Genomic DNA, 8,228 nt, shown 5'->3' with positions numbered 1-8,228 from the left:
AAGGTCTAAATGGGAGTTTCCAGAGGAAGGAGGAGTCAGTCTGTGGGCCTAAGTGAATGAAGCATGGAATTCGCAGAACGGTTACAAGATGAAGCTGGTCCGCCTAGGATCCCGGAGAGCTAGGTCTCCGCCTGGGCCGGCGAGGTGCCGGCGCTGGGCCGGGTGGAGCGGGCGGCGGGCTGACAGCTCGCGCACGTCGCCCTATCGTGGGCCGGGGCCCCACGTGGCAGGCCCCGGGGAGAGCAGGGTGGGGCGAGGGTGGGGCGGGGCCCAGGGACGGGGGTGGGCCCTGTCGCTGACGCGCAGGCTATATAGCGGGGCATGCGCGTCGTGGCGGGGACGGACGCAGGCAGGGGGGCGAGGGCACGCGGGCTACCCGCGCGGACGCACCGACCGAGCTGCCGCTGCCGCTGCCGTTGCCGTTGCGGGCCGCCGGAGGGCCAGGCTTGTGAGGTTGCGCGGGGCCCCGGTGGCGTCCGCCTGAGCTTCAGGTGAGGGCGGAGAGCGTGCGTACCGGCGGGACCGCGCAGTGCCCAACAGTGCGGCATCACGCCGACAAGCGGCGCGCCTCCAGCGCTTGGGGTCACCGGGTGGGGGTGGGGGTGGGGGTGGGAGTGGGGGCCTGGCGGCGCCGAGGACCTAGAGCCCGTCTCCGGACTCCGAAGCCTCGGGTTAGAGCAGGGAGGCTCCCGGGAGGATCAGCACATGGGCCCGGACGCTGGATGGAGGCGACACCTGGCTGGGGTGCCACGATGGGGGATACTTTGTGGTGAGGGGAGGGGGTTCGCAGCTGCACTCCTTTCGACTGGAGATCGCGGGATGTGGGAGCTAGATAGAGAACGGTGTTCGGCACGTAGACAGCCGCACTAAAAAGCCGAGAGGCTTCCTGAAACCCGCAGATAGGAGGACAGAAAAAGCAGAGGGAGTAGATGGGCAAATCTGGTGGGCAGTTCTCGGGACAGCTCCGATGGGACACTGGTCTCCGGACTTTGCTTTCTGGGAACTGTGTTCCTACCCTGGCCAGATCACCTACCAGCTGGAGAAAAAAAATGCCGCGGATTTTCCGGCCGACTAGTAGCAGGAGCTGGAGAATGGCACTGGAGCCACTCTGATAAACCTTGAGCTGGCTTTAGCCATGGGCACGGTTTTTTGTTTTGTTTTTTTGTTTTGTTTTTTTTTTTTTTTTATAGCTATTTTTGGTCCTACCGACCAAGTTGGGAGCTATGGCTCAGGCTGCCCTCTCTTGGTGGGTTAGGGCAATGGGACAAAATAGCCATCCAAGCAGTTTCAGGATATGATTCTGAAGTTCAGTTAAAGTAAAAGAAAAATTTCCCAGCTCGGGGTTGTGGCTTTGGGTTTGAGGCTCTAGTGTCTGCCAGGGCCTGGGTGTCCAATAGGAGGCATGATTTGATGAGGGCAGAGTGCTCACCTGGGGGATAAGGAACATAGGGGCAGGAGCAACTTTGCACCTGACTTTTCTTCCTGGACTTACCCTGGGTTTGGATTTGCCTTTAGAGTCATTTTTCCCTGGAAACCCCAGGCCACGTGGGTAGTCTGCTGGGAAGTGGTGGTGGTAGTATGTACTGGAGACTGGCCTGGCCACCCTGGTCTCTGTCCTAGCTCTGCCTCTAACTTGCCCTATGACCTTGGGAAGGGGTAAGTGCTAAGGTCAGAATAGATCTATTATCCAAAACATCTGTGATTAATCCTTAAGTCTTAAACAAGAGCCAGAGAAACTGAGAGGATCTTGATGATGAAGCAAGAGAAAGAATGTCCAGAATTGTGACTTTTATAGGGTGGAATTAAAAACTAATATTCCATTTCTTGTTGGAGGCTCAGAGGTGAATTTTCATATATCATGTGATAGCTAGGAGATAGACTAGTGGTACCCCTTCTTCCATTGGTCTGCAAGTATGACTAAAGGGCACCAACCGGAATTACTGGCTTTGTCATTTAGGCAAGAAGAATAAGAACTGCAGGTTCTATGACTCTCAGATGCATCCTCACCCCTCTGGTTAGCCAGTACACAGGGCCTGGTCTGTGCTCAGCCCTTGGAGTAGCCACTGCCAAGTGCAAAGAGGGGATGAGGCCTGGCTCCTGTAGACTTTTGATGGGGAGAGAGAACATCCAGACACGAAGAATAAGGTAGCAACGCAAGAGAGGCCACGCTGTTGTGTTCCGTTAAGTTCAGAGAAGACAGCACTCTACTAAAGATGGTATGAGGTGGTAGGAAAATTCTGGACTTTTGAGCTAGATGAATCTGTTCAAATCCTGGCTCCGTCACTCTCCAGCAGGTTTCCTAACCTCTGTGAGCCTGTTCTCCCTGCCGTGAAGCATGTTGTGATTGTGCCTGGGACATGGTAGAGGTTTGTCATCATCACAGTCATCATTATCATCATCTGTGTGGGATGGGGTGGATTATTTAGGGGTCCCAGAAGCTTTTAGGTAGGTTGGGTTGTAGGAGTGGTATGAGCTCAGACTTAGTGTTGATTCATCTCCTCCTTAGGAACATGGATACAATTTCCCTGCCTTTCTGAGTAGGCCACTTTTCTGTGCCCTGCTGGAGATTGTCCCACAGAATCACTGGGCAAAAGGAAAAGAGATTTTTTTTTTCCACCTTTAGTTTTGGGAGCTACTCTTGATTTCTTCAGGTAATAGAAGTATTCCTTTTCTGCGCTGATAATAGGCTGGAAGGACTAACATTGAGTTGGGGGTCTGGGCACTGGGTATATATCAGTCACTGGGCTCGTTCTCTTTTCAAACTCTGCTCAGTCTTCCTTTTTCCCTACCTGCTCAAACCCACTTTATTCCAGAGGAACCTGAATCCGTGTACAATATTCTTGGGATCTAAATGGTAGTGCTGTGAATAGATTGTATATGTCTGGGAATCGGGACTTCCTTCTCCCTACTGTGCTAAAATAATTCAAACTATTTGCAGTGGATGCCTGAAGAAAGTAATGCTTAGGCATTTTGCAGAACTACAGACAATAGGATGTTGAACTGCAGGGACTTTGGGAATCTTCCAGTCTAGTCTCTTTGTTTTACAACTAAAGAAACTAGGTCTAGAGAGGTTAATTGGTATTCCCAAGTCACATTGCTTGCTAGTGACCAAGAAGCTTGATGGAGAAGACCAAAGACAGGTTCTGTTTTTATTCCTAAGTGTAATGATGAAATTGATGATGATTCTAGTCTTTTCCTTAAAAACATGAAGAGGAAAGGAGCCAGTTATCTCTGGTGCTTATTTAGGGGGAAGGAAGGTCCTTTGCTTTTGTAGATAGAAGTCACAGCACAGTCATCTTCTTCTGGAGGAGTCCTGCTTCTCTTTCCAGAATGCCTTGAGACATGCGAGGATGGGGTGTGGAAGGGTCATGCCACTGGGGCCCCAGCCAGGACTCACTAGATGTCTACAGTGGGACTTTTCTGACCTCGAGGCTGGCAGATTGGCGGCATGCCAGCAGATAAGGAGTCCAGAGTCTGCTGCCAGCCAGGGGCCTTGTGCACTCCAGGGGAGCCAGCAGGGCAGCCTCACCACAGGGTCTCTGACACTTACCCTTACTGTGGTCACCAAGGCTCCCAGAGACATCCCCTTACTGGGCCCAGCTGACATCCAGAGACAGAACTCCCTGTGGGTTCTCTGGGACCCCCACAAGCGCAGGAGGGAGAGTGGCCACAGAATCAGCCTGGAGACAGCTTGGCATGCCCAGCTGTGGGAAACCACATTCCCTGCCTTGGAAAGTCCAGATCTGACTGTGTTCTCAGGCCTCCTAACTACCTTCCTCCAGGAGAGTGCTGGGGTTTGATGGAACAAGGTGACAGTCTTGAATTTGTTACCATTGGGTCCCTAGGGGCTCTTAGTCAAGGCACTCAGTAGTTTTAAAAAGTCAGCTGAAAGTAGGGAGTTTTGAAACAATCCATGTTTTTTTATTTATTTATTTTTATTATTTTTTTTAACGTTTATTTATTTTTGAGACAGAGAGAGACAGAGCATGAACAGGGGAGGGGCAGAGAGAGAGGGAGACACAGAATCTGAAACAGGCTCCAGGCTCTGAGCTGTCAGCACAGAGCCCGATGCGGGGCTCGAACTCACAGACCGTGAGATCATGACCTGAGCCAAAGTCGGACGCTTAACCGACCAAGCCACCCAGGTGCCCCAAAACAATCCATGTTTTAAACAATTCATTTTACTTTAAAAACATATGCATCTATTTTTCTTTATTCACCAAAACTGATTTAGGGCTGAGAGGCCTTTTCTTTGGGTTTCTAGGTACTCTAATTAAACTTGCAAATTGTATATAAAAATCACACCTACACATATCACCTGCAATTTCACGTTTCCTTTCATTAAATTTTTTTCACTAGGCTATATGTTCACATAGTTCAAAAATCAAAAGGTTAAAAAACCAACAATACATGTACACACAACATACCGGGCAGGCAGTGAAACATTGTACCCCTGCCCCCTTTTTCTTATAGTTGGTTCAAGTTAGCACTTTAGACATGTTGTTTAGCACCTTGCTTGTTTCACCTAGCAACTGTATAGGGACGTTACATATGACTCCACATGCAGAAATCTACTTTTTAAATACACTCACCTAACTTAGTCTTTTTTCCCCTCATTTATAACCTGTCTTTCTAGATGAGCAGTTCTCAGACTTTTTGATCTAGGATTCTTTAATATTATTGTCTTTTGTGTATGTGCCAAATCTATTGATATTTACTGTTTTAAAAATTAAAGCAAATTTAAAAAGTTTTCATTTAAAATAATATAAGGTCATTATTACATGTTAACATTAAAAGCATATTTTAATGAAAATGTTCTCCAGAATTAAAAAAGGAGAGAACAGAATGGCATTGCTTTTACATTTTTTTGCTGATCTGCAGGATTTCAAAATAGTGATTTATTACATGATGAGATAGATTATAATAAGTCTAATGTAAGTTTGCTGGTAAATATTCAGTTGAAGTCCTGAGAACAAACTGAGTTAATCTCTGAAAACACACATGTTTATACCCTAAACTTTTACCTTGGAAATCTCTAAAAAACTCAAGACCACTATATTCACCACACTTCATTTAGCCTCTGAAACATGAGCATGAAAAGGCTTTTAACATTTTAATATTATTATAATAAAAATAGTTTTTACCTGACAGCCGTCCTGAAACGGTCTCAGGGACCCCAGGTTGTCCTCAAAGACCAGAATTTCAGAATTGCTTTTCTAGATCACTTAATTTTCATAGAAATCAAACCTTTTCCTTTCTGCACTTACATTTCAGTTGCTGTTCAGTTCAGTTATAACCACAAAAATAAATGGAACCAGCATGAAGAGGCTTGGGCATAGGCACAGCTGACTTGGTAAATGTGACTGTGACTGGTGGCAGCAGAGGGGCAGTTTGCTGAAGGATGGGTGGGGGAGGGGGACAAGCCAGTGGAGCTCAGCTGAGAGCTTCCACTCGGGGAAGACGGGCAAAACACTGTCTCTGTTCTGAAGATGCTTGTAAACCCATGTGGAGATGCTCTAAGAACACGTGGAAGTTTATGTACTATCTTGTGGGTTTGTTAAGTGACGTTGAGTGGAACAGGTGAGCTACTTAAGCAGGCTGGGAGAAGGTGAAGTGATTAGGGCAGGAGTGGTCTGGGAAGGCTTCCTGGAGGTGGAATTAAGCCACGTTTTGAAGGTTATGGAGAGGGGCGCCTGGGTGGCACAGTCGGTTAAGCGTCTGACTTCAGCCAGGTCACGATCTCCCAGTCTGTGGGTTCGAGCCCCGCGTCAGGCTCTGGGCTGATGGCTCAGAGCCTGGAGCCTGTTTCCGATTCTGTGTCTCCCTCTCTCTCTGCCCCTCTCCCCGTTCATGCTCTGTCTCTCTCTGTCCCAAAAATAAATAAACGTTGAAAAAAAAAAAAAAAGAAAGTTATGGAGAAAGGAGAACAGGAGGAGGAGTCCTAGAGAGAAGGGCTGTGTGAATAATGGCAGAAAGATGTATTATCCTGAGGCAGGGGGCGATCATTTTAGGGCAGGGGCTGATAGAGGGAAGAGCAGGTGACAGGCATGGCTGGAAATTTAGGTTGGATACAGGGGTTTTAGAGGGCTCTGGGCTCTAAGGTACTGATACTCTCCCAGAACACTTAGCTGTTACCATGTCAAAGACTTACTGCTCTGTTTCAGCAGCCCGCCCTCTCTCTTGGGGTTCAGACTGCACTTACCTAGAACAACTCTGTGGCCCCAAATCTATATCCTTTGCACCAGTCCACTGCTACCTCCTGCCTCCTTCTAGCCCTCCAGAGGCAGGGAACACCTTTTTATCCCATCTTAACACAGCCCTCTCTACCTTAAAAGCCTCTACCACAGCATCCCCAAGCAACTGTTTGGTATTTTTTAAAATTTTATTTTGGGGGCGGCTGGGTGGCCCAGTGGGTTGAGCGTCTGACTTCGACTCAGGTCACGATCTTGCGGTTCTTGGTTTGAGTTTGAGCCCTGCATTCAGCTCACTGCTGTCAGTGCCTGCTTTGTATCCTCTGCCCTGCCCCTCTTCTCTGCGCCTCCCCTGCTGGCACCCTCTCTCTCAAAAACAAACATTAAAAAAAAAAGAGAAAATTTTATTTTTTTCTGATTATCAAAAGTAATGCATGCTTGGGGCACCTGGGTGGCTCATTCCGTTGAGCGTCCAACTTTGGCTTAGGTCAGGATCCCACAGTTAGTGAATTCAAGCCCCATATTGGGCTCCCAGCTATCAACGCAGAGCCTGCTTTGGATCCTCTGTTCTCCCCCCCTCTCTGCCCCTCCCCTGCTTGTGCTCTCTTATAATAAATAAAACATTAAAAAAAATAAAGTAATGCATGCTTAGTATAAAGAAGTATTGGAGAAAAAGAATTGTAATCCTGCCACCCTGAGGCAACCTCTGTTAACGTATTGCACATTTCCTTATAATTGTTTTTTCATGATACAATTGCAGGGATCCTAACCTTAGCATCAAAATTTCTCCTTAAGCATTGGGTCTGCATTATGGCTCTATAATAACCTAGGTGACCATTTCCTCTTAAACTTTTTATTTTGAATTAATTTTAGATTTAAAGTGGCAAAAAATGTAACAGTTCCTTCTATCCCTCATCCTATAGTGCTTTTATCAAGAACAGGAAATCAACATTGGCAAAAAAAAAAAAAGTTTTTAACATTGGCAAATATTATTAACTAACCTGCAGGCCTTATTTGAATTTTACCAGTATTTTCGCTAATGCCCTTTTTTTGTTCCAGGATCCCGCGTTGCATTTAGTTGTTACTTCTCCTCAATCTCCTCTAGTGTGTAACAGTTCCTGTGTCTTTTCTTCTTAGAATGGGGTTGTGCATTTGGGGCAAGAACATCACAAAAATGATGTTGCATCCTTTTCAGAGCATCCTGTCAAAGCATTCATGATGCCGGTATGTCTTATTACTGGTGATGTTTTCCTGGATCACTTGGTGAAACTGGTGTCTGCTAGACTTCTGCACTGGCAAGATTACTTTCTCCCAAGGTGACTCCTTATGCCTCAAATCCCTTTTGCCAGGATGAGCCTATCTCTTTCAAGGGCTCACCTAATTAGTTCTGGTCATATAAGGTAATTTCTGTGTTGTTTTTTTTTTTTTCTTTAGTTTCTCTTAATGTTTGTTTATTTTATTTTATTTTGAGCATGAGTGGGGGAGGGGCAGAGAGAGGGAGACAGAGGATCCAAAGTGGGTTCTGTGTTGAGAGGAGAGAGCCCTATGAGGGGCTCAAACTCATGAATCGCAACTCATGACTGGAGTCAAAATTGGATGCTTAACCGACTGAGCCACCCAGGTGCCCCGACAATTTCTCTGTCTTAAGATCAATGAATTTGGTTAGCTGACACCAGCAAAATCCCTTTCGACAGATTATGTAACATAATAACGGGAGTGGTATCTCCTGTTTGTAGGTTCTGCCCGCACACCAAGGGTGAGGGTTCCTGGGGGTCATTTTAGAATTCTGTCTGCCAGCCCAAGAGAACCCCAGATAAAAGTGATCAGGCCTTAATTCTAGCATCAAAATATTAGTCTCCAATGGCTGCTCTAGCAAATTATCACAAACTGGGTGGCTTGAAACAACAGAAATGTACCCTCTCCCAGTTCTGGAGGCCAGAAGTTTGAAATCAAGGTGTCAGCAGTACCACACTCCCCCCAGAGGCTTGAGGGGGCCATCTTTCCTTGCCTCTTCCAGCTTTTGTTGGCCCAGCTGTT

At 47.0% G+C, this 8,228-nt stretch overlaps 1 protein-coding gene across 3 annotated transcripts in view; it reads left to right on the top strand.

The window, feature by feature from the left end:
* The first annotated feature begins 341 nt into the window (after positions 1 to 341).
* Positions 342 to 8,228, top strand: part of SLC39A14 (solute carrier family 39 member 14) — a 43,390-nt gene continuing 35,503 nt past the window's right edge. For all 3 annotated transcript variants that reach the window (XM_047856497.1, XM_047856496.1, XM_047856498.1), the window contains exon 1: positions 342 to 491. The gene's annotated coding sequence lies outside the window, so the exon portion shown is untranslated. The remainder of the gene's footprint in view (positions 492 to 8,228) is intronic.

Source organism: Prionailurus viverrinus, chromosome B1, assembly GCF_022837055.1.
Source record: "Prionailurus viverrinus isolate Anna chromosome B1, UM_Priviv_1.0, whole genome shotgun sequence".
Taxonomy (NCBI): domain Eukaryota; kingdom Metazoa; phylum Chordata; class Mammalia; order Carnivora; family Felidae; genus Prionailurus; species Prionailurus viverrinus.
The sequence above is the reverse complement of the archived record's forward strand: the minus strand, read 5'-3'. Positions and strand labels throughout refer to the sequence as shown.